The following is an 8952-nucleotide window of genomic DNA, read 5'->3' as shown; positions in this document are numbered from 1 at the left end:
AATCCTTGCGTCTGATTGGCTGATAGCAAATTCGTCGGTGAAAACCTCCGACGAACTCGTTGATGAAACGCCCCCCTGATCATATATATATATATATATATATATATATATATATATATATATATATATATATATATTTGTGAGTGCAGCGTAATACAACTCTTTGTTGTTTGACTAATATAATATACTCCTTTAGGGGACTAACAAGTAACATCTGACTTTATTTCAATTTGCACCACCCTATGACAGGCTCACTGGAAAACAATTTCCTATAGTTAACGTGATCTCCCCCATTCAATTGAATTATCATTGAATCAGTTTTATTGGGTTCTGATATAAAGCATACAGAGTACATGAATGATAAACACTATTCACACACGTCTATTAAATTGTGCTTCATGACTTCGTCCAATTTTAAGAGCAGAAACATTTCAACACCATGCACTGTGAACTTTCTCCTTTTTTATGGTAACTGTTAATATCACACTTCTGCTTATATAAGCCTACTCGTCAATGCGTTTCATTCTTTTGCTATCAGACAGACAGACAGACACCATGGCAACGTTTCATCAAATCAGCAGCCAGAATCTGGAGTGTCCTATCTGTCTGACACTGTTCAACCATCCTAAATCACTGGCGTGTTCTCACACCTTCTGCAAAGACTGTCTGGAATGCATCTCTCAAACGGAACCCAACCAACAAACTTTGACATGCCCTGTATGCAGGAAAGGAACGCCTCTACCCAGTGGAGATGTGAGTAAGTTACAAACAAACGTACCCGTAAGTTCTCTCGTGGACAAAGTGAAAACCAAGAGTACTACGTGCACAGCTTGTGAGATGGACGAAAAGCCGCCAGCTGTTACCTACTGTCAGGACTGTGGGAAATATATGTGTAAGTTATGTGACTCAAAACATTCCGGCTGGACACCGTTCTCTACTCACACAGTGGTAGCCATGAGTGAGGTACTCTCGGGAAAAGTTCCTCTTGAGAGACAACGGAAGTGTAAGAGACACCCTACCGATGATGAAGAGTGTTTCTGCACCGATTGTCGAGAGTACGTCTGCCATAAATGCGTCGTGTTAAAGCACTTACAAGGAGGGCACCAGATCGAAGATGCAGCTATCCATGAGGAGAAATTGATAGAAAACATCAATGAGTTACAAGAAAGGACAAAATCAAAGAAAGCAACCATTGAAAATCATATCGATTTCATAGAGACACAACGCGATGAAATAACAAACATGATGAGAAGACTCAATGATGACATCGACAAGACGTACGAGGAATGCATGCAACTATTGTCAGCCAGAAGAGAGACCCTGAAATGTCAAGTGAAACGATTGTCTGAAAATTTTGAGAAGGAAATACAAGCCATGGAGGAAGAGAGTCACCAAACAATTCGTCACATGAACGCTATGGAAGAGCTGGTAACTAACGGTATGAAGGTACCGCTCGAGAAAGACGCCTTGTTTGCACACGACACGCTGTGCGGGAACTTGAATAGCTTTCTGGGACGAGATAATCTTGAAAACAGATCACCGAGAGGTGTGACAGAACGAGCTCAGATGATTTCATTCAGAAAACACCTGAAGGTCAATGAACTTTGTCTTGGAGAGCTGGAAGGTTGCACGTGGAATGTCAAAGCAGACACAGAGCTCCCTATCAAACACAGCATGAACTGTATAACTCGTGCACCAGACGGTAAGATGGCGGTGGGATTGTCTAAAGGCGGAATTCATCTCTACTCCCCTGATGGCGAGTTACAGCAGACCGTGCTGAAGGGTGTCAGGGTCAGTGAAGTAGGAATCCTGTCTGATGGCCGAAATGTTGTGCATGGTATAACCAACAAGATGTCACTATACACTCCACAATGGGGGAAGCTTGACGTCACATTCGAGACGATGACTTATGATGAAGGAGGGTATGGTGGTCTTACTGTGGATAGAGATGATAATATCTATGTGAGTTATAGGAAGCCCAAAAAGATCCAATTATTCACCCCACAGGGTGGTAAAGCTGTCTGGGAAATAATGTGTGATGGATATACACCTATGCAATTATTCTCCTTTCACACAACAGGGAAACTGATGCTGAAAGATGCATCAGCTGTCGTGTGTTTTGATGGTAATGGGAAAAAGGAGACTGTCTTGAAGAAGGAGGGTGTGTTTCTCTACCCAGCTTTTGTCGAGATGATTCTGTCATTGTAGCCTGGGTGAAGCACGCGGACGGTCTCGTCAGTATCGATCGATATACGAGAGATTTGGAGCACGTGTGCAATATCATCAGTGATTTCAAAATACAAAAACTAGAAAGGAATTGGTACTATGTACAGGAGTTTGAGAGTGGTGAGATAGCTTTCTGCACTCCAGATAGACTTTACATATTTGATACGATGTAATGTTTAATGTGATAGACGATTTCGTCATGCAGTAGCATGTTAGAAGAATGGATTTTTTGGTGGGATACTCTGAGTTCAATAGTATCGTAATGAATCATGTTCACGTGTATGATGATGGAGTACACATGCATGTGCCACGCCTACTCACATAAATGATACTAAAAACTTTCATCGGCTGGGGATGATGAATAATCAAATGACTGAACTTCAACCAACCTTGAATTGTAGAGGGCAAGCTTTCGTCCTCTCCTCCTGCTGCAACGGCAGCAAGACAACACTCCACTGCATAAGGCTTGAGAAAGTCCTCAGGAGAGGAAGAAAGCTTGCCCTCTACAATTCAAGGTTGGTTGAAGCTCAGTCATTTAATTATACTCACATGAATATTAATACACTTGTGACGAACTTAAGTTTGTTGAAAAGTTAAAGTCAATTATGGATGATTGACCATTCCAAAAGTAAAACAGGGTCAGTTAAAACATTTGTTTTGCGATATTCATGATATTTTATTATTATTTGGAGAAAATGCGCTTTAGATCAAATTAATAAAAAGCTGATATTTATCTAATACACCAAATTGGTTCGGGGGATTCAATTGTAATGATGCAGGTACACAACCCTTGCAGCGCAGGTCTATGAATGGATATGAAAACTTTCTTTCAGTGTATGTTTATGATTTTCCATATATAAACCTCATTTTATAAATTTCTTGACAATGCCGATACTTAAGATCCGTGAATCATGGATTTTGTCGGTGTAATTCTGTTTGTCTGTCAAAGTATTCTGGCTTTGGTACTTTTCTTTTTGTTCTAAAGTGGGAACGTAACTATACCGTGAGGATTTATAAATGCGATTTTTTTTTTGGACGCTTTTTTTAGCCTTTATTCAGACAAATCAAATGAAATTGTTACATTGAAATGACACAAAATATAACTATGATACAATGTTTAATGGAAAACAAAAGGTTGTGTGCAAAGTAGTATAGATAAAACATACATAAATTGTACACATTGTACGAAATAAAGGAATTATAAAATGAAGAGCGCCCTCTTTCGGGCGAGTTACGTGTGCACACTGGAAATCTCCAACATTACTAGTATTTCCCTGCAGACTGTCTTAATAATGCATGGACTCTTTTCAACCCGCTAAATCTATTGCCCTCCAGTTTATCTATAGTCCCTGGTCATTCTAGGTAAAACATCCATCCAGCGTTTAAAGGGATCGTATAGTTTTGGTTGAGACCAAACTTCAGGTTTCTAACATTTTTTTTTTTTTTTTTTTGTGAGATAATGAGAAACCTCTTATGAAATGAAAGAGCATGTAACTTCAAAAGGAATCCACCTTTTATTTGGTAAAAACTGGTTTTGAAATGGCTGAGATATCCAAAAAAAAGAGCAATCATAATAAAAAGTGGGACCCACCTTTCATTACGATCGCTTTGTTTTACTTTGTTTTTGAATGTCTTAGGCATTCCAAAGCCAATTTTCATCAAATAAACTTTAAATTCTTCTTAAAATGGTAGGCTCTGTACTATTTCATAAATGGTTTCTTGGTATCTTACAAAAAGTTTAAAGCCCAATCCTCATCTCCACCATTACTATACCATCCCTCTAATGAGTGTGTGTATGCTTGGGTACAGTGGCGTATCAAGGGAAAACGGCGCCAGGGGCAAGCGCGAAAATTGCGCCCCTAATTTCTGAAAAAGTGTTCAAACCCAACCCCATTCCGGTAGGGACTTTAAAAAGTCCACATGATATGCTTTTTCAAGCCTTAAAAGGGGTCTTTTGAGAGTGATTTAAATGTAATACATTTTGATAAATTTTGACGATCGAGCGCAGCGAGCGAGACGAAAATTTTTGTATTTCAGCTTACAAAACATGGAATTCTTGTCATTTTTTGCTTATGATATCTTGCAATTCTTATCAAGATATAGTGACGGCCTTATAGATAACGATTTATACCAACAAACTGAGGACTTGAAAAAAATACTCTAAATTAGTGCGCGCGAGTGAGCCGAAATCTGTATATTTCCGCGTCATGCCACGTTTTGTTTTTTATCTTGCTTTTATGATAAATTTTGGCGAGCGAGCCGAAAATTTGTGTATTTCACCTTACAAAACATGGAATTCTTCTCATTTTTTGCTTATTGAATCTTACAATTCTAATCAAGATATAGTGACTGCCTTATAGATAACAATTTATACCAACAAACTGAGGACTTGAAAAATAGTCTAAATAAGTACGCGCGAGTGAGCCGAATTTCCGCGCCATCATCACGTTTTGTTCTTATCTTCTTCTTTTTTGATAGATTTTGGAGAGCGAGCCGAAAATTTGTGTATTTCACCGTACAAATCATGGAATTCTTCTCATTTTTTGCTTATTGAATCTTACAATTCTAATCAAGATATAGTGACGGCCTTATAGATAACGATTTATACCAACAAACTGAGAATACTCTAAATTAGTACGCGCAAGTGAGCCGAAATTTGTATATTTCCACGCCATCATCACGTTTTGTTCTTATCTTGTTTGATTTGGGTTTTTTTGCGTCCCCCCTCCCCCACCCCTCCCCCGGCCTGTATGTTCGGCCTCTTTTGATCCAATCGGCGATCGCTTCAGAACGAAAGAAATTGCAGCCGCTGCTCCACGTAACATTTTACCTTCTAACGATGGCATGTGTGAACACAATGTACATTGTCATCTTGCCCACGTCATCATCAGGTTTTGTTCTTATCTTGTTTGATTTGATTTCTGCCCCCCCCCCCCCCCCATTCTCCTTTCCCCGTCCGGGCGAGGTTTTGCTTTGTGTTGTTTTGTTGTTTTTTTTTCTTCTTCTTCTTCTTTATTTCTTTGTTCTTCTTCTTCTTCTTCTTCTTTTTTCGTTTTTTCGTTTTTTTTTTTGGCGCCCCCACGAAGTGGCGCCCGGGGCACGTGCCCCCTTGCCCCCCCCCCCCTAGATACGCCACTGTTTGGGTAAAACTATTCAGTATACAGATTTTCATTCAATCAAAAGAAACAATATTGAGTCTGTTAAGAGGACGGTATAAAACCTAACAGTAGAGGCTCAGAATATTCTGGCATTATAAAATAAATTATGTTTGATGATCGTCCTACAAGTGGGCTCACAGCATATAACAGTAAGTCTCATCACAGTCTACCCCACCTTGAGTATCAGATGTCTGACCATCACGGAGAAGTCACAAACAAGTCACAAAGATTTTGTAGCTCTACTTATACGTGACATTGATATACTGAAATGCAATGCAATGCAGTGAGGAGAAAAATACTAGTGGAAAATTGAGCAAAGAAAATGGGATTCCATCGGGATTCGAACCGATTCGAAGAAAAATACTAGTTTGATGAATAATTACTACGAAAGCCTCAGTTTCACTTAAACCTAAAATATAACCCTTAGAAATTGATATGAGCTAAGTCTGTGATAGTGAAGAGAAGTGAATAACTTCGTATCAAGCATGTCAGGTTCAAGGGGTTACAAATTGAAACCGAGAAAACTTAGCAGGGCAGGACAATTTAATGAATATGACCTAGCGCACATTTACTTTTTTTGTTACATTAACCAATTTGTTCCTGCATTTACTTCTTCTCAACACAAGTCAGAAGAATATGTCAAGTCTGGCACACGTTTCCATGCAGATAACTAAAATAATCTAGTTGCTATGTGTCCTTTTGGACATACATTACCTCTGTTTGATCGAATAGGAAACAAACAGAACAAATCATTTTGTTGTTGAATCTGATTATTGTGTTCTGTTCGTATTCATGTGTAAGAGTGCTCAATAATGCACAGGGTTGGATTATAATTGACGTATTATTCTAGAAAATTCATTTTGTATATAACTCTGCTTAAAACAAGTTATAAGAATATCTAAAGTCTGGTACACGTTGACATGCAGGCTAAATAAAATAATCTAGTTGCTAGGTCTGCTTTTGACATACAGTACCTCGGTTTGATCGAATAGGAGACAAACAGAACAATTCATTTCATTTGTAATCTGAATATTTTGCTCTGTTCGTATTCATGGGTAAGTCTACTCAATGATGTATTGGGTGAGATTATAATTGACATATTATTTTGTAATTCACATCCCATAGGACTAAGATATGAGGATGAATAGTGATTTTCTGCTTCAGCTTTAAAAGAGTAACATTTTCATGTGGTATTCGAACATTTAATGCGCGTAAACACGCTGTGGTTATCAGCCTGGGAACTGTCACCATTATTCTTCATCCAATACGCAGTTGATATTATTTTGATTAGTTAGAGATGTGAAATGTATAATTGTTGTTTTGTTCCAGAAGCCAGTATGCTTGGGTGGAAGAGAGATATTTAGAGAATTCTGTCCGATTTGGGATTAATGATCGAACAGGTGACGCTATATACAACTAAATGACTTTGTGTCTCACCTTTCTTTTTCTCTTCTCAGTCGATCTCTCCCTCTCATCTCCATTTTCTATTTCATCCACATTATTTTCTATCTGATGATGTTTCTTGCTGTCCCATGTCTGCATTCAATCAAGCCCTTTTGTGACGTATTGAATTACTGACGTCACTTGTTGTAACGGAGGAGTTTGAGGTGATACATTTAGTTCAAAATGGAATGATCGAGAAGTATATAGTGTAATATAACCCACGCATACTTAGAAATTTGAAGTTAACTGAAATTCCTTGATAATTATTTGTATAACATAGCATCCAAGTATATTTGATAGATACGTATTTGATTAATAATCATTGTATAACCAAGTTTGATTAATAATCATTGTATAACCAAAATGTAGGATATGTATGATTGTTTTAATATGTTTGGGGGATGCACCCTACAAGCATTGCTTCTTCAGCATTCCTCCCCATCTTCTGTATTTTCTCAACTTTAGAATGTTCATGCGCGTTTTCTTTTTCATCCTATCAATTGTGTTTCCAAAAACTCATTTATCACATTTTGTGATGTTGACATTATATGCACTTATATCTTCTGTGAAAAAAAAAAATCGTATTTCCGAGTTTTGCTAGAGATAGAAAAATAAATAAATGCATTAATGAATGAAAGCCGGCATGCATTGCTACAGGACTGTAAAACTAATCTCGTCCATTCATTGAGCTGCCATAGCTTTAAAAAATGTGAATGTCTTCAAAAGTATCTTTGAAGATGTTTCGGTCATGTTATCAAACTATTATTACACAAAATATTATCTAGTCATTAGTATATAGCACGTTAATCAACTTTGGCAGAGTAAAGCATTCATATTCTTCGTTATAATTGGCATCTTCTTACAGTCCTGTACAACACGCTTTACGCTCGTACATGATGATAAGATCATAACACTATAATAGTTAAGACAAAACGTCTGTACAGCAGTGCTCCGATTGAAAATGAATGCTGACATGATTTACATTCACTTACAGTGCATTTACATTCTTCTATTGACAGTTTTTGTATAACCGAAATTTCAGTGTTCCTTTACGATTATTTCCTCCTCATTGTAACATTGTGAAATTTGACCATTCATCTATATCTACCGCGTTACATTATGTACCATTTTGTAATCTCCTCCTTTGTACTCTCGGTACAGTGTATCTCTCTCCCCTCACATTTTTACAAGAAGTGAAACAGTCGAGGGTTCAGCATTTCATCCGATGTAACTTTGATCATATGATAATAAGCATTGATTTGTACCCGAATAACAATTTGTATGTTTGTTGCTGTTGTATGCTTCAATCATTTGACAATTTTCTACTTTCCGGTGTTTGTCTTTGATGTGTCTTGGCAAAAGTTCATTAAATCACTTTACGTTTTGAGAACTTTGTGTCCATGTCTCCGTGTGTGTGTGTGTGTGTGTGTGTAAGTTTGTGTGTGTGTGTGTGTGTGTGCATTTATGTGTAAAAGCGAGTTCCCGTGTATGCTTAAGGGTTAATGTTCATAGGTGTGTTTGTGCGTGATGCTTTGAGTGAAATTATAAGTGGTCGATTTAGTAATCTTCACAGAAAATTTCTTGGGAGAGATGGCCTTGAATTTTTGGTGAACTTGCGAGGCAATGGAATGACGTAAAAGGAAATTGAAAATAAAGGAAAAGAAACGTAAATATACTAATTTATGATACATATACACCTGGTGGGAATACATATGTTACATTAAAATGATCAAGAAGACAAAACTGCCAAACGATATTGATGACACACAATCCATATGCATATAGAAAGAAAGATAGAAACAGCGTTTTCATTTTCCTTTGCGGCAAATCGATAGTGAAACAAAAACTTGTTTGACATATTTTACAGCAAGAGTCTCCATCTCACTCCTTAATGAGTCAAATTATACGAGTAAGCACTAGATGTTTCAATGTAACCAAGCAAAATGAAATAAACGACGTCATTTAAAAGCTTCTCTTTTTTTCGAAACCGAGATATGGATCACAAAGACACGTTGAATGCAAATTAGATGAGGTAACGTCATAATATTAGTTGGTACACTAATACTGTGGACTTTTTGTTAATGTTTTTACTGTACAATACGTCGAAATTGCACCTCTAGTATAG

General features: G+C 37.4%; 1 pseudogene; it reads left to right on the top strand.

Annotated features, from left to right (window-relative positions):
- The first annotated feature begins 555 nt into the window (after nucleotides 1-555).
- On the top strand, nucleotides 556-2399 carry LOC140226789 (uncharacterized; annotated as a pseudogene).
- Nucleotides 2400-8952: the final 6553 nt, after the last annotated feature.

This window comes from Diadema setosum, chromosome 4 (genome assembly GCF_964275005.1).
Source record: "Diadema setosum chromosome 4, eeDiaSeto1, whole genome shotgun sequence".
Taxonomy (NCBI): Eukaryota; Metazoa; Echinodermata; class Echinoidea; order Diadematoida; family Diadematidae; genus Diadema; species Diadema setosum.
The sequence above is the reverse complement of the archived record's forward strand: the minus strand, read 5'-3'. Positions and strand labels throughout refer to the sequence as shown.